Here is a 23,651-nt window from a genome sequence, read left to right on the forward strand (position 1 = left end):
CAGCATGGTAACGGAGCACCTATTAATTTGTAGGTAATTAATTTATTATTAGTGTCGGTGGTCTCACAAGTAAATCAGAGTGAATATTCCATGCACATTAAAGTAAAATTAGCAGAGAAGAGACAATTATCAACTTGTGTATTATTCATTTTCTCGCAGTTATTTACGGTAAATCAGCTATATGTATATAATATATATCCCAAAACAGGTGTTCGGTTCTAGTACTATATAATGGCTATATAGTATATGACTTTTAAATAACAATTATATCTGTATTCTGTGGCGGGTCGAAGGGAATGGAATCCGGGGTTGGACTCCCCTAGCTTTTTGTGAGCAATCAATGATTTGATGATAATCTCGGGAATCCTCTCAAGTTCCTATATACAAGGTGATAGGACGTTCCGTTGGAATGGGTTACCTTTTCACGCTTAATTTATGAAGGTTCATGTGGACCCTATGATTAAATGGCCGTATTTTCACCTCAATATTTACTCTGAGTACAGGCAAACCTGTGCATCTGGAAAAGTTTTAAGGCATAGCGTGATAAGGTAACCTATTCCAACGGAACGTTTTATCACCTTGTATATAGGAACCTTAAAAATATGTGAATAGGTCGGGAAAAACTCTCTTTTGACACTTCAGTAGGTATTGCACTGTTGCATTACACACCAATCAAAACGCAAACAATATGGGAAAAGATAACATTGTATAAACCTACACAATATATGAATAAGGTGTACACTTTTGAAATCTAAATTATATGAAAAGGTTGGGGTAACAGAAACCCAGCAGCAACGACACCCCTCATTTAATGGAGACATGTAGTTGGAACCCCCTTTATCATGGCTGGATCCGCCCATGATTTTACATGTAAATCAAGCCTCGAGTATTTGTGGGAGCGTCTATAAAACACCACATAGGTCGCCTTGGTGCACTAAGCTCATGAAACTGCACTAAGCCCATGATGGGATGGTGCGGTGAAAGTAAAAAACATACCATCGGACGTAGTTTTTCATGAAGATAATATATCTGATTTTTTTAGTCATTAAAAATTGTAGTGAAGTCGTAATTTGATTGTTTCTGTCATCAAAGGTTTTGTCCGACGGCACGTGCCAGGTAATAAAATCACTGAACCATGAAGAAATAAAAAAAAACCAAAACATAACAATTACATGGCTTATACACAGGGGCGTAGCTAGAAGAAAACGATGTGCAAGCAACTACCGCCGAGCGGAGCGGTGCGAAAAATTTTTGGGACCATTTAATGCAGAAAAATGTTTTTTTTTCGTTTTTCGGTCATATGACGGTTTATAGAGGAGCTACATGTAGATAGGACTTATAAACAATTTATGAACGTAAAACTAATAATACTTGAATCTTCTGAAAAGAGTAAATCATCATGATTAATTTAATACATAAACAACACATTTTGAAATTACAGAATTTACTCAACATTGACCAAATATAAAAAAGAAGATGTGGTATGATTGCCAATGAGACAACCATCCACAAAAGACCAAAATGACACAAACATTTACAACTATATGCCACCGTACGGCCTTCAACAATGAGCAAAGCCAATACCGCATAGTCAGCTATAAAAGGCCCCGATAAAACAAAGTAAAACAATTCAAACGAGAAAACTAACGGCCTTACTTGAACGGAAAACAAATATGTAACACATACACAAACGACAACCACTGAAGTACAGGCTCCTGACTTGGGGCAGCCACAAACATAAATACTGTGGCGGGGTTAAACATGTTAGCGGGATCCCAACCCTCCCCCTAACCTGGGACAGTGGTAGAACAGTACAACATAAGAACGAACTATAAAAATCAGTTACTTTTTATACGACCGCAAAATTTGAAAAAAATTTCGTCGTATATTGCTATCACGTTGGCGTCGTCGTCTGCGTCGTCGTCGTCGTCGGCGTCGTCGTCGTCGTCGTCGTCGTCGTCCGAATACTTTTAGTTTTCGCACTCTAACTTTAGTAAAAGTAAAATTTTAACACAAGGTTTATGACCACAAAAGGAAGGTTGGTATTGATTTGGGGAGTTTTGGTCTCAACATTTTAGGAATTAGGGGCCAAAAAGGGCCCAAATAAGCATTTTCTTGGTTATCGCACTATAACTTTATTTAAGTTAATAGAAATCTATGAAATTTTGACACAAGGTTTATGACCACAAAAGAAAGGTTGGGATTGATTTTGGGAGTTTTGGTTTCAACAGTTTAGGAATTAGGGGCCAAAAAAGGGCCCAAAATAAGCATTATTCTTGGTTTTCGCACAATAACTTTAGTTTAAGTATATAGAAATCAATGAAATTTTGACACAATGTTTATGACCACAAAAAGAAGGTTGGTATTGATTTTGGGAGTTAATGTCCAAACAGTTTAGGAATTAGTGGCCAAAAAGGGACCCAAATAAGCATTTTTCTTGGTTTTCGCACCATAACTTTAGTATCAGTAAATAGAAATCTATGAAATTTAAACACAAGGTTTGTGACCATAAAAGGAAGGTTGGTATTGATTTTGGGAGTTTTGGTCCCGACAGTTTCGGAAAAAGGGGCCCAAAGGGTCCAAAATTAAACTTTGTTTGATTTCATCAAAATTGAATAATTGGGGTTCTTTGATATGCCGAATCTAACTGTGTATGTAGATTCTTAACTTTTGGTCCCGTTTTCAAATTGGTCTACATTAAGGTCCAAAGGGTCCAAAATTAAACTTAGTTTGATTTTGACAAAAAATGAATTGGTTGGGTTCTTTGATATGCTGAATCTAAAAAGGTACTTAGATTCTTGATTATTGGCCCAGTTTACAAGTTGGTCCAAATCGGGTTCCAAAATTAAACTTTGTTTGATTTCATCAAAAATTGAATAAATGGGGTTCTTTGATATGCAAAATCTAACTGTGTATGTAGATTCTTCATTTTTGGTCCTGTTTTCAAATTGGTCTACATTAAAGTCCAAAGGGTCCAAAATTAAACTTAGTTTGATTTTAACAAAAATTGAAATCTTGGGGTTTTTTGATATGCTGAATCCAAACATGTACTTAGATTTTTGATTATGGGCCCAGTTTTTAAGTTGGTCCAAATCAGGATCTAAAATTATTATATTAAGTATTGTGCAATAGCAAGTCTTTTCAATTGCACAGTATTGCCCAATGGCAAGAAATATCTAATTGCACAATATTGTGAAATAGCAATATTTTTTTTTATTAGAGTTATCTTTCTTTGTCCAGAATAGTAAGCAAGAAATATCTAATTGCACAATATTGTGCAATAGCAAGAATTTTTTTTGATTGGAGTTATCTTTCTTTGTCCATAATCAACTTAAATCTTTGTTATATACAATATACAATGTAAACGAGTCTAAATTGAAAATTCACTTTTTACTACCAACTGATAAATTAAAATAATCTTTACCATTCAGTGATAACAAGCATTTTTTTTACACCTTAATATTTTATGATGTATTTAAATGAGTAGTTATTGTTGCAAACTCCATTAGAAATTTTAATTGAGATTAGTTTTGGAATAAGGGAAAGGGGGATGTGATTGGGTTCAATTTTTCTCATTTTAAATTTCATAAATAAAAAAAAAAATCCTTCAAACATTTTTTTGAGAGGATTAATATTCAACAGCATAGTGAATTGCTCTAAGAGAAAACAAAAATTTTAAGTTCATTAGAACACATTCATTCTGTGTCAGAAACCTATGCTGTGTCAACTATTTAATCACAATCCAAATTTAGAGCTGAATCCAGCTTGAATGTTGTGTCCATACTTGCCCCAACCGTTCAGGGTTAAACCTCTGCGGTCGTATAAAGCTACGCCCTGCGGAGCATCTGGTTTTTTCTTCTAAAACAAACCAGGTTAAGATTACATCTTCTGTAAAATTGTGTTATTTAATTAAAAAAAACCTGCTCTATGGGTCTAAGCAGAAACGATCTTCTCCAAGACTTTAAACTACAGACTTAATACACTGATAGATCTGCATGGTAGCACTCGTGAGGTGTTATATACCAGCGTACGTGTTCTCCGTCGAGCGACTTCCCTATTGAAATTGTCAAAATACATGCCATGTGTATGTCTCAGACAATGTTGAGAATTATTCGTTGGTTATATTTCCTACAACACGAGGAAGTAGATACGACACAAAGAAGCTATTTTCTGATAATACCAGACACTCTCGAATTCCAAAATAAATTAGCCGGAGGAATACTGAAAAATAGGTTTACCGTTCAGTCACAGAATTGCTTTCGACATTTAGATGTGGTGTTGCTACACATAGGATTTAAACAGGGAGATATGAAAATATTGATTACAGAGTGTGCCATATAGACGTTTTTATTGAAGATGAAGCGCATATTTTATGAAGATGTCCTCTTTATAGCGATTTTAAAAACCATTTATGTTATGTTGCTGAAACTTTTAATAATAATTTTAATGATTTAGATGATAACCAAAAGTTAAGTTTTTATTCTCAGAAGAATGCTTGTTTGTATGGAAAGGTTTCATTCGCCACTAGCTCTTTTTTAACGATGCACAATTGATGCATATAAAATTATTTGTTTTAATATTAAAGTTATGACAGTGCACATACCAAATAGAAAAATGTCCAATTACTAATTAGCATTTAATTGTTATGTTCTCCCATATAGAATTAAACTAAATTAGTACTATATAATGATCATGTCTCTAAAACATTTCCGTTCTGTAAAACCACGTACATAACATATTGTTGTCATTCCATCTCTGGAAAGTGGTGGATAGTTGTCTCATTGGGAATCATACCATAACTATCTAATTATATGAAATATAAATTTTATATACAATAATTACCTCTTGCAGAATTTCAAGCGGTCTTTCATATTTGTTGAAAATGAGTTGCATTGAACCCCCAAGGACACCAAATTTTAACTCTTATAAATGAAATAAGTCTGAAGTGTGTTATAATGTGTGTCTATTCGTGCAAATATTGAAACGGTAAATGGGGAAGAATAAAAAGAAAGAAGTAGACTTCAATATACTCCGCTTTGAGTAAATGCCAATTTTTATTGTTTTTACTATTATTTCCGCGAATCTTTTATTTCGAAAAGCGCAAACACTTCTTCCAAATATCTTTTTTTTTCAAAAGCATCGAAGAAAAGATCAACAGACCCTTTTATCATTTCTAATTAGGAACAAAGAAAATAATTTACTAGTTAAAAGATAATCCTTCAGAATTGATTGGATCAATTAAAAAGGTAATCAGACATTACACAAGTAGAGCGCGTGTCACGTTAAAAATGTTCTTTTTATATCATCAAGATTCAAGATTCAAGATTTTATTCATAACCGCAGACACATACTTGTGTACAAGAGGACAATATATACAAACATAATAAGATAATACATAGCGAGACAGGACAAACGAAACACAAATACATAGTATATTTTTAAAAGACAATTGGTATAATCAGAGACATATAATAAAATTATATGTCTCTGGTATAATTAGATAGTATTTTATGATTTTCTTCACAAAAATTGATAAATTCCTTTGAACTTGTAAGTTACAAATAGACAACAAGCCAGTGAACTTGTTCTTGCTTGGATTCATTACATAGTTATTTGGTATAAACTTTGATCTAAGAGCAGAAACATCAGCATTTTACAGGTAAACAATATATGAAACTCATCCCATATTCCCTCATTACATAATGTACTTATTCTATTTTCCCTCGCGATCCCCGCCCACCTACCCGTCTCAATAGGTAACTTCAAATTCGAGCATCAAAGTTTAGATATGTAATATCCGTCCTTGGGTAATAATCGCAATAGATACGGTTCCAAACCAAACTCGAGTTTGAAAAAAGAATAGAATTCACCCCTAGATGCATTATGTATCTGCGAGAACCAATGCTGATAGTACTGATATGTTAATCGCTGTTTAACCATACTTTTTAACCAATCAATATTTACAACTAATTGATCATTCCATATAAAAGTAAGACCTGTATCATCAAATATAGATTTCACATATTGAATCCATTTTAATTTGGTAGGATTATTTTCATGTAGCTTAATCATAAGTCTTAGAAGAATATTTGACAGTTTGCTCTCTGTTTTAATAGTTCTGCACCAAAATGATGCCATCCTAAGTTTTATAGTGATATCTAACGGAATCGTAACTTAATTGACATCCATTTGAAAGTGAAAGTCAAAAATGGAGAAATCATGGGTCTCTGTGAAAAATGTTAAAATATAGAAAATTAAAGGCAGAGACATATATACACATATGTGTATATATGTCTCTGGTTTCACCTACCTGCCAAACCTTACATAAATGAAGAGATAAATGAAAACTGAAGAGATTGATGCCCGAATTATATAATCCCAAGGCCATCAGTCGGCTCCAGAAGCGAGGAAGTAGCGCATCTATTTTGGGTGGGCAAATATCCATTTTTACATCAGAGATACTAAGATTTTTTTGATTTTTTTAAATGCAAATTAATATTATGAAAATGTTTTGTCGTTAGACATATTCGTATATTAATCAAATGATCTTCCATATCAATGATATACCGAAAAATTGTTGCGGATGAATACCACGAATGCATATTCATCAAGTGAGCAAGAGCGAGCTCGAAGACATTGCATATGTGAAGAAACTACAAAAGAGGAAACGTACACAAGTGTTTACAGTGTCATTTGGGACACTTACTAAAGACTAAAGATAAACGAGAGAAAATCAATTCACGCAATTACACACAGAAAGGTAATTATATTTCAATTATTTGATTTAGAGTAACATCTTAAAACCGTTTGTACCATATTTGTCTATAATATTAACGTAGCAAAAATCATTGGGTAGGAGTAACACGAACCTGCAAGGCCCTTAAAGATAAGGTTACTTTCTTTGTATTCTTTAATGCAACTATTTTTTTTTGTTTTAAAGATCTCAACAATTTTTCAAGTTGAATTTCCTTTCTTCGTAAATAACAAGTGGATTGATCACTTGGACACACACGTGGTACTATTTTCTGTTTTTTTAAGGATACTGTTTCGGATTTTCGCTCCTTCTCCGACTTAGTTACTTGCATTAGTATATTGGAATAATTATGTCCCTTGACTAGAAAAAAGCGGATTTTGTAAATGTAAGTAATTCTTATATATAATAATTGGTTGAAATAATTGTATTTTATGTAATATTCAGAGAATCTTCGACTTCTTATTCTTCCAATAGAGATGGACTATTTTTGAGTGTGTATTATGACTCTTGTTCGCTCGTAAAAGCAAGAGTCTTATTTTACACTGACAGTCAGAATTTGGGTAAATCACATTTACTGAATTACAATTAGTGGCGTTGTCCGTACCATTTACTAGCCTCTAGATACACAGGAACCGGAACCGAAACAAGTCAGCAAATAACTGAAGATCTGAGCATAGTGGTGTGATCCAGCGCTCAGTTACAGACTATGTAAGACTATGTAAGATATATTTGGAGAATCCTTACAGTTTTAGAGGCAAAAATATAGATTAACTGTTATGTTTTTTAAGTCTTCCTACTTGTAGTATTGTATAATTTTGGACCATACAATGCATGTCAAATGTACATGTATTGCCAAAATTATTAAGTTGACTTGTGTAACCATATCCATGTAAAATTTTAGGTATTTGAATTAGACATTTGTTCAGGCATACATGAGTACTTGAGCAAATACAATCAGTTAACTGTCACTACAAGCACCCATGAGATCTGAAATTGAGCAAATATGATCACTTACATTTATGAGTAAAATTTGAGCTAGATCTACTCAATTGAGTTAGATATATCAATTTTGAGACTAATCTAAATGGTTATTTGAGCACACATGTGGCTATTTACACTAGTAATGAGAGCAATATTGGGATTCTGCATGAGTAAACTTAGCAAATCTTTATAGAGACAAACCTATGAGCGCTATACCCTGCATATGAGTGCAAGAGATATTTTAAAAGTTTTCTGGAACACCAGATTAAAAGTTGAACTGCAACATTGCAAAGGGTTAGTGTATTATTTTATTTTATCAAAATGTTAAAATTGAGAATGGAAATGGGGAATGTGTCAAAAAGACAACAACCTGACCAAAGAAAAAAAAACAACAGCAGAAGGCCACCAACAGGTCTTCAAAGTAGCGAGAAATTCCCGCAACCGGAGGCGTCCTTCAGCTGGCCCCTAATCAAATGTATACTAGTTCAGTGATAATGAACGCCATACTAATTTCCAAATTGTACTCAAGAAACCAAATTAAAATAATGCGAGACTTACAAAGGCCAGAGGCTCCTGACTTGGGACAGGCGCAAAAATGCGGCAGGGTTATGTTTGTGAGATCTCAACCCTCCCCCTTTACCTCTTGCCAATGTAGAAAAGTAAACGCATAACAATAGGCACAGTAAAATTCAGTTCAAGAGAAGTCCGAGTCTGATGTCAGAAGATGTAACCATAGAAAATAAACAAAATGACAATAATACATAAATAACAACAGACTACTAGCAGTTAACTGACATGACAGCTCCAGTCCAGACTTCAATAAAACTGACTGAAAGATTATGATTTCATCGTATGAATATCAAGCACAATCCTTCCTGTTAGGGGTTTAGTATCATACCAATGATACCATCATAACATATATATATGAGAAGAACATAAGTTACCATCATAACATATATGAGAAGAACATATATTAAGTTACAAAAAATGTAAGTCAATGTCATAACCAGTGTCATGCCAACAACTGTTTTTTTGAATAAATGTGTTTAGTTCCAATCCAACCTGATAAGTGAATCAATATGAACGCCAAAATATGCAATCTTTAATGACCTGATGACAGTATCGTTACTATATCCCTTCTTAATAAGTCTATTCAAAGGTTTTGTTAGTTTCTGAGGTGAATACTGACACCTTTGTGCTATCTATAGATATTTTCATGTATAAATTGATAATTATTTTAACCAATTTATACATTTTTTTAAATTTGTTTTTGACAATTTTTTGTTCATTTAAAAATATAGGGACAACAGAGTTGGTGTATGTGGGTTCGATTCCCACCCTAGGCATTCATTTATATTGGCTGGTGCAAAGCCGGCAGTTTAGCTTTAATAGTGGCCCCACACTGGCTCTGTTGTTCATATGTCACTTAAAAAAATCAGGTGGCCTTCTTCAGGTCTTGCCATCTCTATTTTTCTTTTTGTAAATCATACACAACAAAACTATTGAATAATTGTGAAAATTATACCACAGATAACTATGGTAAAACTTTAATTGTTGTTGGCATAATTAAACTTGGAAGCGATGGCTGCCATCCAAGATCCAAAAAGTTTTTATATTGATGAATTATATATCAGATTTGGATTCTTTTGGTCACAAAACATTTTGAATGGTACACTGTAGGTGGTGGCCAAATCTTTATTCTTAAAGGCTTAAAGCTTTCGGGTCTGAAAATTGCCCAAAATCATCATATTTTGACAAAATTTGGAACATAAAATGTACTTTTATGAAAAGAACTGATTTATTGAGCGTTAATACTTAAGAAATATACCCATTTGAGAAACCAAATTGTGAACTTTTTGGAGCTTTATGTTAAAGTTTATATTTTAGGCCATTTTGGACAGGAAGTGAAACTTGTCCTTTGAATCAGTGGTTTCACACTAATAACCATACTAAATACTAAGTATCTGTTAGAAGATAGCTCTTTCACAGTACATTGTTAAACTTAAAGATAAATTTATACCAACAATGACCAATATTAATGATGGAATGAGATTATACATATATATATTAGTAGTATATATACTGTCAGTGGCGGATTCAGAGGGGGGGGGGGGGGGGGGCGTACAATGTACATGTATAGCTGCAGATTCTTATTTTTTTTTTTAAATATAATGGATAAATGATTGACTGTGTTGCAATAAAACCAAGATAACTCAGTGAAGCTATTTCTGAACATTAAAAAAGTTTTTGTTGACTGCAACACAAATCTAGAATAAGGGATAGTAATATTGCTGTGTTAACATCCACTGCATTAGTGATTGATCCAAAAGCTAAATGTTCCAGAAAGTAGAAGACCTGGCCATGGATACTATATGAACAAACATTGTTAATAAATGTCATTTGTAGAGCAGGATCTGCTTACCCATCCAGAGCACCTGAGATCACCCCAAGTTTTTGGTGGGTTTCTTGTTGCTCAGTCTTAAGTTTTCTATGTTGTTTTTTGTGTACTTTTATTTGTCTGCATGTCTTTTTTAGTGTTATCATGGAATTGTAAGTTTCGGTTTATGAAATTGCTTTTCATCTAGTATCTTTAATTTATCTCCAATATTACAATTTGTCTGTTTTGGTATGATTGTCTTAAACCTCTTTATCATAGTTCAGTGAGCATTGGTGAGTGACTATATATCTACTCGAAGAATTGTTTGCTATGTTGATTCTCTATTATAAGTTATATGCTAACTATTTTTGTATGTGTGCAACTATATGGTCATAATGCCAATCTAACAGTTCTCATTTGACAACATAATCATTGATAATTCACAAAGTTAAGTATCCTAGTTCAAGTCAGTATCTCTGATATAATATACACATATATATATATACACAACTCGTCTTAACATCAACCCAACAATGTTAGACCTGTAAATTTGCTTTCGCAAATTTTTGGTTCTTCCCTCGCCAGGATTCGAACCCATGCTATCGTGACACCAAATCGCCTGCACTGCAGCCGTCCCGCTAGACCACACGACCACCTGGGCTCTCAAATAAAAGAGCTTTCGCTGGCCATGTGTTACCTTTCCACGTCAGTTTTAATCTAGCGGCGTACTACAGTACATGATATATAAGGCATGAAGATGTTATTGTTACAGATCAGCTAAATTATCTATAGTAAAGGATCCTACAAATTAATGTAAGATACAGTCACAGAAAATAATTATATTCATAAGTACGTCTGAGTCAGTGACAACCCTGAAACAGATGTATCCATCGGATCGCCATCAATGATGGTGATACATGGCTGTGTACATAATGTATATACAACTCGTCTAAACATCAACCCAACAATGTTAGATCTGTAAATTTGCTTTTGTAAATTTTTGGTTCTTCCCTCGCCGGGATTCGAACCCATGCTACTGTGATATCGTGACACCAAATCGATTATATTGTACTATATTGTAAGGGGAACATATCTGTCCAGCAAGTATAATATAAACACCTGTCATTTATCAATAATTCAACACAACTTGAGGTCCTCTGATGTTCAGTACTTCAGTACTTTGATTTGATATGGGACAAGCTCTGACGTCCCACGGACCCAGCTTGTCTGGCTAAACAGCCGTCGGACGTCAGAGTTATCTTGGACTACTGAATATCAATAGGCAATGATATATGTTTTATCTTCCTGTAGAGAGCAAACATTTCTTTTTGTGCTTGTTCAAAAATCCTTTTTCTAGCAGTACAAAAATTACCGTTATAATTAAAAATTATTCCTAAATAATTATAAGAATCTACAACTTCTATAGCATTACCATATATATGAAAATCAAAGTTGTCTCGTACCTTTTTTTTTACTAAACACAATAATTTTTGTTTTATCTATATTTACTTGGAGTTTCCATATGTTACAATATTGTTCAAAAACATCGAGTGCATGTTGTAGTTCTTCCTTACTATCAGAGATAATAACAGTGTCATCTGCGTACAAAATTACAAAGATTTTAACTAATACTTGTAACAACTCTTCACAGTTCTGAATCTTTAAAATCATTTTCCACAAAAAAGTTTTCTAAATCATTCAAAAACACTGAAAACAAAAACGGTGATAAATTTTCACCCTGCCTAACACCAACACCACAGTTGAAGAAAGTTGAACTTTGGTTACCATATCGAACACATGTCTTTATATTTTGATACATATTATAAATAACTGTAAAAAAATTCCCAGTAATGTGAGATTTTTGCCATAACCCTGTTCTCCAAATAGTGTCAAAATTAATGCTCTCTTAAAATCCACAAATGTGCAAAATAATTTTTTGCCCATTGAAAAAAATATAGTTAAAATTGATTGCAGCACAAAAATATTATCGGTAGTTGAAAATCCTTTTCTAAATCCAGCCTGAGATTCTGATATAAGTTCAACTTCATCTGAGAAACTATTAAATCTCTCATTTATTATTGATGAAAAAGTCTTTCCTAAACAAGAGTTTAATGTTACACCTCTATAATTTGCAGGGTCTGCTTTTGAACCTTTATTCTTAAAAATAGGAATCATAATACCAAGAGACCATAACTCTGGAACTATTCTTGTATCTAATACTAAATTAAAAAGTTTAACATACATTGGCATAAAATCATATACAGTACATTTTATATATTCATTAATTATTTTGTCACATCCACTAGCTTTATCATTTTTAAAGTTTTTTACACTTTTTAAAATCTCATCTTCGGTTACAGTACCATTTAATAAGTTATGCAATTCATCTGCTAAATTATGTACATCAGAATTAACTTCTGGTTCCTCAGTATTTGAGTCACATCTATTCATATCTTTGAAATAGTCATAGAGAGCTTCAATCGAAATTTCAGGGTCTACGCCTTTTTTTTTTATTTGACCCAATACTATTTAAAATATTCCAAAACTTTTTACTATCTGATTTTTTGGTCTGGCGTTATTTATTTCCAATAATTCTTTGGTACAGTTCATTTGCTTTAGAAATTTCAATTTTATAGCTTTTGCTTGCATTTTTCATATGTTTTCGGTTATCAGCTTTTTTTATAAAACTGTACCTTTTCCGCGCTTTGTGAAAAATTTGTCTACTATCAAAACATTGCTTGTTAAACCAAGGTTTATTGTCGCTTTTTGGTTTGCGATTTTTAAACGGCTTGTATTTACCAAAAGTTTTTGTAGCAACTGATTGAAAAAAAGTTAATAATTCTCTCTACAACTTTGTTCATCTCATTTTGATGAATCCCTTGTTGTACCTCTAAATTATCTAATTCTAACAGTAGTTGTTCTAACTGACAATCATGATCACTTTTAACATTATCTAAAAATTCTGAACACTTTTCCTTTCTCACTTTAAAAAAAAAAAATTTCACTACAAAATTGTGAGAGTTCGTCATTACTAGTATATAAAAATCACTGGAGCTTGAATAACTACATGTAATTGACAATTAACATCCGAGACCAATGGATCAAATTCCATAATATCGAACTCTTTAACAACTGTAAATAAATTAGATGACAATAATAAATAGTCAATAACACTTGTATCATTACAAGTTTTTTTTACCAATACCTTTATCTTTACCTACTCTCGAGTTTGCTATATTCATGTTATTTCTTTTACATACATTTAAAAGTTTGTGTCCATAATTATTTGGTGCACAATTACAACTTGTAACTCTGTGTAATGGAATACTGTTTCTAGGTAAATTTTCGTAGTCAAACATATACGAAAGTATATCCTCGTCTGAGTTAAATTCAAAAATATCAACCGGATTCTCGTCCGGTATAATATAGTCTGGTTAACTACCAGTTTTGGCATTAAAATCACCAAAAATAATACAATTTAGACTGTCTATGTTTTTTATATTAAGCATCTCATTTTCTACCTCATCGAATGATTCACTTGTTGAATATTCAAATTCGTTGGTGGAATATAAACACAACCTAGTAGACTATCAGTTTTCTGGTTTATAATAAGTTTTGAAATCTTAACCCACTGTACTAATTCACAATCTGTATTTATAAAGTTTAAATAACCTTTTAACTTATTTCTATACCAAACTACAATCCCCCTAATTTTCTTTTACATTTTTTTTCTAATTTTAGAATGATACATATAGTCATCAGGTATATTTAATATATCAATGTCAGACAGTTTTGTTTCTGTAAACACACAAATATCATAATTTTTTATCATCTCTATAAATTCAGGACACAACAGTTTTTGTTTTATACCACATACGTTAAGAAAACAAATTTTTATTTCAGAAAAAATAGGATCCGCATTGTTATTTCGATTTTCACTTGTGCTGATATCTCTTTCTGTTCCTCTTGCACAACATCCCTATGCACCAGGAAAAGGAGGAGGTGGTCTTTGCTCCATTGGTCGCTGGTTTTGGAACGGTGGTCTAGGTGGCATTTGTGGTGGTGGATGCGGGAAGAATCTCTTGTTGTCGATAAACAGTTTATCATCACGTAAATGTGCAACGTGTCCTTTTTCTTCTTCTTCTTTCAGTACAGAGTCGGACTCTTCTTGAGTGTATAAATGACTCTTGCTCGTGAAATCATGAGGCCTTCCCTCCTCACTTAATAAAAAACTATTTGCAGGAAAATTATTTACAAATAAACCTATGTACATCTGGGGTCAAAGGAGTTCTAGATGTGTGAAGCTCCTGTCAAGGCCTCTGGCAGGATGGTAAGGCTGGCCTTGAACTCTTCTAGTGTAGCTGCTGTTGTGGCTTTTTCTGGTAGAGTGTTCCATTCCCTGGTTGATCTTGGGAAGAAGGAGTACCTGTATTGATCTTTTAGAGTGCGCTGTTGGTGTATGCGCTGGCCTCCTCTGGTCCTTGAATCTCCGGGTTTGTAGTAATTTGAGGGGTCAATATCCACCAATCTATTGTGGATCTTGTACGCCATGGTGAGTCGGTCTTTGCAGCGGCGATCTTTTAGAGGCTCCCATTTTAGTCTCTCCATTAAGGAGCTGACACAACCTGGGGATACGTCTTGGTATTCATTGTACACGAACCTAGCTGCCTTTCTCTGTACTTGTTCTAAGTCTTTTTCAATGTTATGTTGGTAAGGGTCCCGTACAGTGGCGGCGTATTCCAGGGTTGGTCTGACCATGGTGATGTAGGCGTTAGCTTTGACTTCTGGTTTATACCGTCCTAGGTTCCTTCTCAGAAAGCCTAGTGTCCTTGATGCTTTGCCTACCGTCTGGTTGATATGTGTCTTCCACTGTAGGTCATGGTTTATGGTGACTCCCAGGTATTTCCCATGCTCGACTGCATCTAGTATGTGGCCATGTAGTTGGTAGTTTCTTATTAGTGGGTTTCTTTTGTTGGTGATCCGTATCACGATGCACTTGTCAGGATGGAAATTCATCTGCCATCGTGATTCCCACTCTTGGAGTTTGTTACGGTCGTCTTGGAGTGTCTCGCTATCCTTTACATTCTTTATTTTTCTATAAACTAGGCAATCGTCTGCAAATAACCTTGCCTCAAAAAATGTTGATTGTGGCAGGTCATTAATGTAAGCCAGAAATAGAAGGGGTCCGATGACTGTTCCCTGAGATGACGTCTAGGGGGCCAGACGTATGCCCTTCAAGCAATACAGATTGTGTTCTCTTGTTTAGGAAGTCTTGTATCCATTTGAGTGTTACTCCACGTACTCCGTTATACTAGTAGTCCATTTTTTGGAGGAGTCTCTTGTGTGGCACTTTGTCAAAGGCTTTGGAGATATCAAGCAGGATGATGTCTGTCTGTTCTCCTTGGTCTAAATTCTTGTCAATTTCGTCTAGTGTTATCAGGAGGTGTGTTTCACAAGATCTGTTAGATCTGAAGCCGTGTTGATGGTCACAAAGGATCTGGTGGCGGTCAAAGAGATCCATAATAGAGCTGTGAACAATATGTTCCAATAGTTTGCAGCAGATTGATGTTAATGAGACTGGCCGATAGTTAGAAGCTTTGTGTTTTTCTCCTTTTTTTAAGACTGGGACAATGTTGGCAGCTCGCCAGTCGTCAGGAATAATTCCAGTGTCCAAAGATTTCTGGTAAAGTATGGTCAGATATGATGATATGTGTTCAGCTGCTTCTTAGAGTATATAGGCTGGAATTTCATCAGGCCCAGTGGCTTTGAATGGTCTTAGTCTACGGAGTAACTTGTACACTCCCGCCTGGCTGACTCTGATGTTGTCCATAGTTGGGAATGGACTTGTTCCTATATGTGGCATGTAATGTATGTCTTCCGTAGTTTGGTGTAGACAGATTGAAACTGCTGGTTTAAGATTGAAGCTTTAGTTGGTGTATCGCTGTGGAAAAGTCCATCTTTGTCTTTGAGTGTAACAATGCCTTTGGATTCTTGTTTCCTGCTCTTAATGTAGGACCAAAATCGTTTCGGTTGCTCCTTGTGGTCTGTGCTTATGATGTCTTCCATGTATTTTCCATGGGCAATCCTAGATTCTTTCTGTAGCTTTGTCTTGAGAAATTTGTAGCGTTTCCAATCTTTAGTGTTTTTAGTTCTTTTAGCTTTGGTGTATGCACGTTGTTTGCTGTTGGTAATTTTACGTAGCTGTGTGTTCATCCAAGGGTGACTGTATCTCTCCTTGGTCTGATTAGTTGGTACGTATGTGGTCATTGCTTTCATGATGATGCTCTTGAATTTATTCCACATTGCGTTGATATCACTGAAATTGGTGGTTTGAAATTCAGAGAAGTTATCAGTAAGGCTTTTGTTAATTCCCTCCATATTGGCTTTTTGTCTTGCATCCTTCATGATCGGCACCAATTCGCGTCTTCTCTGAATAACTTCCGCTGGGAATTATGCATGGACACGAAACTGAGTGTCCCTTTCTTTAATTTTTTCTCTTACAGCCGCCATCACCATTTCGCGGTCCTTTCTTTTTTCAAATTTGGCAACGATTCCCCTCGGACCTCTTTTTCGGCGCGGTTTTAGTCAATGTACCACATGAAACGGAATACTGTTTTCGATTCCAAGTTCATTTGTTAAAAATGTTTGAAGTTTTTCTTCCGTATTTTCAGGTTGTTTGGTATCAGAAACATCGGGAATCCCGCGAAATATCAAATTGTCCCACATCGATCGAGTTTGTATATCAACTATCCTGTCCCTAATTAATTCGTAATTTTCATTTTGAAGTTTATCATTTCCTCTTTTTATAAAATCTTCATTCTGTTCAATGACCGATTATCGTATTGGTGATTCCTGTATAGATGTATTGTGTTTGTTAATTTGTTGTCGCATATCTGTTACGTTTCTGTCTAAATGTTCAAACCGTTGTTCCATAGCATTCATTTTCACAACAATCTCATCGAGTATGTCTAGTTTCTGAAGTTTTTGTGAACAGTCTATCATAAAATTTTCAAATTTACTATACATCGAGAATTCAGTTGGTTGAGATTGTGGCGAGCTAAAGCTGAGATGAGTTTGAAGAGGTTGGTTCGCTATAAGAAAATCTGCAGGAGTTGTTGGGGGAGCCATAGGATAAGATTGATACGGGGTTCCGATTGAAGTATGACCGTATGTGTTTAAATGGTTTAAACTACTCGGGTTACCATATAATATGTTGTGAGATATACTTAAGTGATCTGCTACTGGTGTATATGGGGTATATGGTGTATTGCGGTTAACACTTTGTACTTTGTTAACATTGGCGTCCATTTTTGTTGTTTTTGATTGTGACGGTGTCTTACTTGAACTTCGTTTCCTTTTTTTCTCATTCGGTACTTTGTTCTGTACTTTTCCTTTTCCCTTTTTTGATCAAGGACATAATGTTCGACATGATATATCACAAAAATCCAATATACACAAAAACTTAAGAACAAACTATTTACTTAATGGATGTGAAGTCAGCAAGTTTAATGTTTATTCCTTTGAAGAAGCCAAGGATAAGTTGAGTGAATGTGAACAACAGTTTGATAGTATCTTTATCCACACTTAAATTCACCAAGGATCTCAGGAATCTAGACCCAGAATCATGCGTCAAATTATGCAAATTTTTAGTTGATAACATTAAAGACAAACATGCAAACACCAAAATTGTTATTTCACTACCTTTTTTAACAGTCAAAGATATATCACTAAATGAAAAGATAAAAACCTACATTATCCTTATTCAATATTCCTTTATGAATGTTCATTTAGTGTCAATATGTGAGAATCAAGGTTTTTGTATTCGGGGGGACCCAATCAGGAAATTTTTCTCACAAGATGGAATCCATTTGTCAAATGAAGGTTTAAAATTTTTTGCTGCCAATATTAAATCATCTGTTGGCAAGTGTCTAAAATTAGACCTCAGGCAGGTAACAAAAAAGGTTGATTCAGGTTCTAGAAATGGTTATAGACCAACACATAGAGATACATATAGAGACAACCGACATCAATATCAGAACAATGCCAGACACAATGAAAGAGCTGATACATTCCAAACTGGTACTCCTGGCCCTTATGGCTATCACCCCGGTTATGTGTACCCCTATTTTCAACCCCCATATTAGTCTTAAATATAGAGATATGTATCATATATACATGTACATGTATGCAGATAAACGCATGTTTCATTTTGATGTAACTATATAAAATATTTGAACTGTCATTTTACACAAACATTTGTACAAGTATTTTACATATAATCTGGCACTCCAAGTGTCCAGCACATACATTTTGTAGTTTGTCTTTAAAGAAAGAAAATTCAAGAGTGTTTCAGAGATTTTTATATTTGTCTGTTGTATAGTAAATTACAATTTTACAATATGTAGTTTAAATCAGGTCTTACAATTATTTTGCATGTATGCACATGTACACATTATTATTAGTTTAATGATAAACTTTTACCATGTATGTATATTACCATCATTACAAAATCTAAAATAAACATTCTGTAACTGAAACATACTGTACAACACGTACAGGCAGCATTCCAACAAGGAAAATAATTGATATCTTGACAAAGTGATATCCCAATTTTGTATTATTTTTTTTTAATTTAGCACATTATAATAAAATAGATCTTTAAATTAAAGACCCACATTTTTATATGTAAAATAGTTTTAAAATGTTCAGTTACAGAAACAAATTTGAGTTATCTCCCATTGTATGCATGTAATACAATTTTGTTAGTGTACATGTTGCAAGTTAACATAATATTACCTTTTGTACTTTTTATTTCTATAAATATGAACAGGGTAGGGTTAACCTTTAAATTTAGCCTTTATATTGATCACATTATGTCATATAAAAGAAGTTTACACTTAGCTTGTTGGAATATCAACGGTTTTAAACACAAGGGATACAACAAATACAGTGATCCTAGGTTCATCAAAGAATTGAGCAATAAAGATATAATTTGTTTACAGGAAACACACTGCTCCTTTGAGGATTCACTATCTTTACCAGGATTTAAATCTGTTAATTTGATACGACAGAAATCAAAACGCACAAACAAAAGATCAGGAGGGTTATCTATTTTAGTTAAAAATGAAATTAAATCAGGGGTAAAATTTCTTGAGCATTCAAATAATGACTACATATGGTTAAAGTTGAGTAGCTCTCTTTTTAATCTCCCAGAAGATATATATTTATGTTTTATTTACGACCCCCCCTGAAAATTCATCTTACACCCATTCTTTAAATGAGGATATATTTGATCTTATAGAAAAAGACATTGCAATGTACTCAACATTGGGAAAAATTGTTTTAGCAGGAGACTTAAATGCCAGAACTGGGTCTGGGGAACTTGACTTTATAGATAATGATTCCCAAGATAATCTTATCCCTTTATATGATAATTATAACCCTGATTATGATATATCAGTCCGTCATAGTAAAGACGTGCATTTATCTACCCGAGGGAAATTATTAAACGATATATGTGTGCAGACAGGGCTTAGAATTCTTAATGGAAGAACCAGAGGGGATTTCATTGGGCAATTAACTTGCCATAATCCTCGGGGGAGCAGTGTAGTTGACTACTTTATAGTATCAGAGGAACTATTAGATAAAGTTTCTTTTTTTTAAAGTTCATGACTTTTTAGCTGATCTTTCTGATCACAGTCAGGTGTCTATTATGTTAAATATAGATATGAAAGTTCCTGTCCTAGATATTCAGAGTGAACACTCTCAGATAACCCCCCTAAATATATTTGGAATGATGAGTCTGTATTAAAATTTCAAACAGCTCTGACCTCTAATGATATGCAAGAAAAAATATAAAAATTTATGTCTGACGACTCTGATTCTCAAAATATGACTTTAAAACTAAATGATATTATCTGTGAGGCAGCTGATAAATCTTTAAAACAAATTTTACCAAAAACCTCTAACTCTGTAAAGTCAAATACTAAAACTATAAAGAAACAACCAAAGTGGTTTGATTTTTCTTTAATTAAAATGCGTATACAATTAGATGACAAGGAAAAGTTATTTAAAAAATATAATAATGACCCCATAGTGAGAGGGAACTTCTTCAGTTTTTTAAAACTTTATAGAAAAACTAGGAAAAATAAATATAAACAGTTCCGTCAAGATCTTGTTATACAACTAGACAACATGAGAGATAACAATCCATCCCAATATTGGGCCTTACTACAGTCTCTCAGTAATGAATCCTCTACGAAGGGAGATACATCTAATATTTCAAACTCTGATTGGTAACACTATTTTAAAAAGCTTAATTCAAATTCCTTACCTGTAAATAAAGAACTAATTGATTCACTTAATAAACTAGAAAAGCATAACATTTTCACAGAATTGGATTATAAAATTACAGAAAAAGAGATAAATGAAGCAGTTAAATCACTAAAAAACAATAAATCAAGCAGCTTTGACTCAATAATAAATGAGATGCTCAAGTGCAGCCAATCATTTCTGCTTAAATGTTTTGTAAAGATATTTAATAAAGTATTACCTTCAGGAAAATTTCCTGATATATGGGCTAAAGGATTTATAGTCCCATTACATAAAAGTGGATCTAAAGATGATCCCTCAAATTTTAGGGGCATCACGATAGGTAGTGTTGTAGGAAAACTCTTTTTAAAGATACTTAATAACAGATTAGAAAAGTTTATAACTAAAAGAAATATAGTTGGTCCAGAGCAGATAGGATTTTGTAAAGGAAAAAGAACTAGTGACCACATGTTTGTACTTAAAACCTTAATTGATAAATACACTAAGCAGGGACATAAACGCCTCTATACCTGTTTTGTTGATTTTAAATATTCTCTACAGGTACCTAGAAGATCAACAAACCTAGCAGTGATGGGAGAGTTGGGGCGCTACCCCCTATCTCTTGAGGTTATTCTTAATATGGCTCAATTTTGGCTCAGACTCACAGAACAAAATAACTCTCTTTAAAGAAGCATTCGAAGAGTCTAAAATTTTATCTAAAACATATAAAGACAATTGGTTGGAAAGCATTTATTCATTATTTAAATATCTTAATTTAACCCCAGAATATTTGTTAAATCACAAATCTCATATAAAGTCAATTATCATTAAAAAAAACTCCGAATTAAATATGATGAAATTTGGCTTAACCAATTAAATAATGACAAACCTGGCATGGTGCAAGGAAATAAATTAAGGACCTACAGACTATTTAAAAATAATATAGGCCTTGAAAAATATTTATTGTTAAATAATTGTAAAACATTAAATGAGTTAACCAAATTTAGAATTAGTGCCCATGAACTTGAAATAGAAAAGGGAAGACATAAGGGAATACCCCCAGATAAAAGATTTTGTAAATTATGTAATAATGACATTGTTGAGGATGAAATTCATTTTCTTCTTCAATGTCCATCACTTAAAACTGAAAGGTCCAGTTTTATTTCAGATTTATCCTCTAAATTTACTAATTTTAAAACTTTAAATGACCAATCTAAATTTGTATGGTTGATGTCAAATGAAGATCCATTTGTTAATAACATAATGATTAAATTAATAGATAGTTTAATAAAATCTAGAAGAGTTAAATTAAGCATAAACACATGAGTAGTCCAGCCCTTCTTCTAATTATAAAACGGTACTGATTGTGTTCACTCACTCATTATCTTTGAGAATATATACTGTATTTGTTGTCTCCCTTCTCTTATATAATATTGTTTTAATTTTATTGTCATGTATTGTAATTTCAATGAAAAAAATCAACACAATTATTTGTACACTTTAATTTAAACTGTAATTGTACTGCTCCTCAGGGCGTCTTGATTGACAAATAAAAATTGTTGTTGTTGTTGTTGTTATTCCACAAAACATATAACTAATAACTTTTTTGTGGGAGCTCCGAAGCCCTGTCTGTCCTGTCCGCCATTTTATTTCCATCGAACCAACGTTAAACATATTTTTTTCAATATAATGATTTTCTTTTGTCTCTTCACGATGACCGAAAAAAGTATCTTGCACGTTATTTTTATCATCTTGTCTGAAACACTCTGAATAATGAGCTTCAAGGCGAAAACAAGGCATGTGAAATACTAATATCATACACTTCTTTTTTATACGTTGTATGGACAAACCCATAAATCCCTCAACAAAAATTGCTTGATTCATGTCATATCAGGGACATTTAATACATATTATTTGTCTCTGGACATATCAAATACATTACAGCGCGGAAAGGTAACTATAATTTAAGGGAGCTACCATTTGATTTTTATGGGGGGGGGGGGGTGAAATTTTAAAAAAACATAGGCAGGACAGGAGTTGAGACACTTGCCAAAAAAAAAAGAGTCAGGACTCCAATTTAGATTAAAAAAAAAAAGTCAGGCTAAACTAAAAAAAAAAGGCAGGACCGAACAGAGTGAAAAATAAAAAGGCAGGACAGAGATTACAGCTAAAAAAAATACACGACAAAATTTTTCATCCTAGTCCCCCCCCCCCCCCCCCCCCCCCCCCCCCCCCATAAAAATCAAATGGCAGCTCCCTAATATCAGACTAAATTTTTGTTACATTTTTCAATAAATTTATAAATCTTAATTTAAGGCATGTGTGAGTTCCATTTCATGAGACCTTGACACAGATTTCTATAAAATAAATTAAAAAATTATAAGTACAGTTTTTCAATTCTTTCCGACATCTGAGACTACTATAACAAAGTGAAGGTTAAATCATTGTCTAATATTTATCCTGTTGAATTAGTAAAAAAATAGACAATTTAAAAAATATATATTCATAATATTAGGATATAATAGGAAAAACAGGCTGTAGTTCTCAGAAATCAAGGATTCTGTTTTAAATATAAAAAAACTTGCATGCTAGTTTGCTATATATATATATAAAAATAATAAAATAATAATTTATTTTATTAAAGTGTCACATACTTGTCTACAGATTGTTATATATATTGTTCCCTTTGATTTATTTGTCTTTTGATGTGAACATTTGTACAAGGTGTAAAGTATTGTCTTTTTAACTACAATGTGTATTTTACTTTTGTAAGAATCATTTTCAAGAAGCTTGTTTAATTTATTTTGATAAGCATGAAATAAGAATAAGTGACTGTTGCATAAAAATGTACAGGAATGTTTCATTTTTTCATTTCAGGATATAAAAGTTCACCTGACGACCAAAAGGAACTGCACACCAACATGATCAAGAGCCTTTATCATTCAATGGACTGACAATTTCTGTTTTGTAGAGAATAAAAATCATCAAAATCTATAACTGTATTTTTTGTTTGCATTTAGTGAGCTTATAAATAAATTATTGAAATAATTTGAATAGATTGTATGTTATCCTCAAGACTAGAATAGAAAATAGAAGGAAAAAAACTCCAAGTTGTATAAAAAAGTGGAAGGTCCATAAAAACTAACAAAATCGAACACTTGACTGCAAAAACAAACAGAACGAAGGGGGAAAATGTCATAATCCTGACTTGGTACCGACTTATTCCTT

General features: G+C 33.3%; 1 protein-coding gene and 1 long non-coding RNA gene across 2 annotated transcripts in view; both read left to right on the plus strand.

Annotated features, from left to right (window-relative positions):
• The window catches only part of LOC139528498 (uncharacterized), a 403,824-nt gene that overhangs the window by 168,550 nt on the left and 211,623 nt on the right, over positions 1–23,651 (plus strand). The window lies entirely within an intron of this gene.
• On the plus strand, positions 7,261–23,471 carry LOC139528369 (uncharacterized). Its single transcript, XR_011665580.1, has 2 exons — positions 7,261–7,472; positions 23,301–23,471. It is a non-coding gene; the product is annotated as an uncharacterized lncRNA (long non-coding RNA).

Source organism: Mytilus edulis, chromosome 1, assembly GCF_963676685.1.
Source record: "Mytilus edulis chromosome 1, xbMytEdul2.2, whole genome shotgun sequence".
Classification (NCBI taxonomy): Eukaryota; Metazoa; Mollusca; class Bivalvia; order Mytilida; family Mytilidae; genus Mytilus; species Mytilus edulis.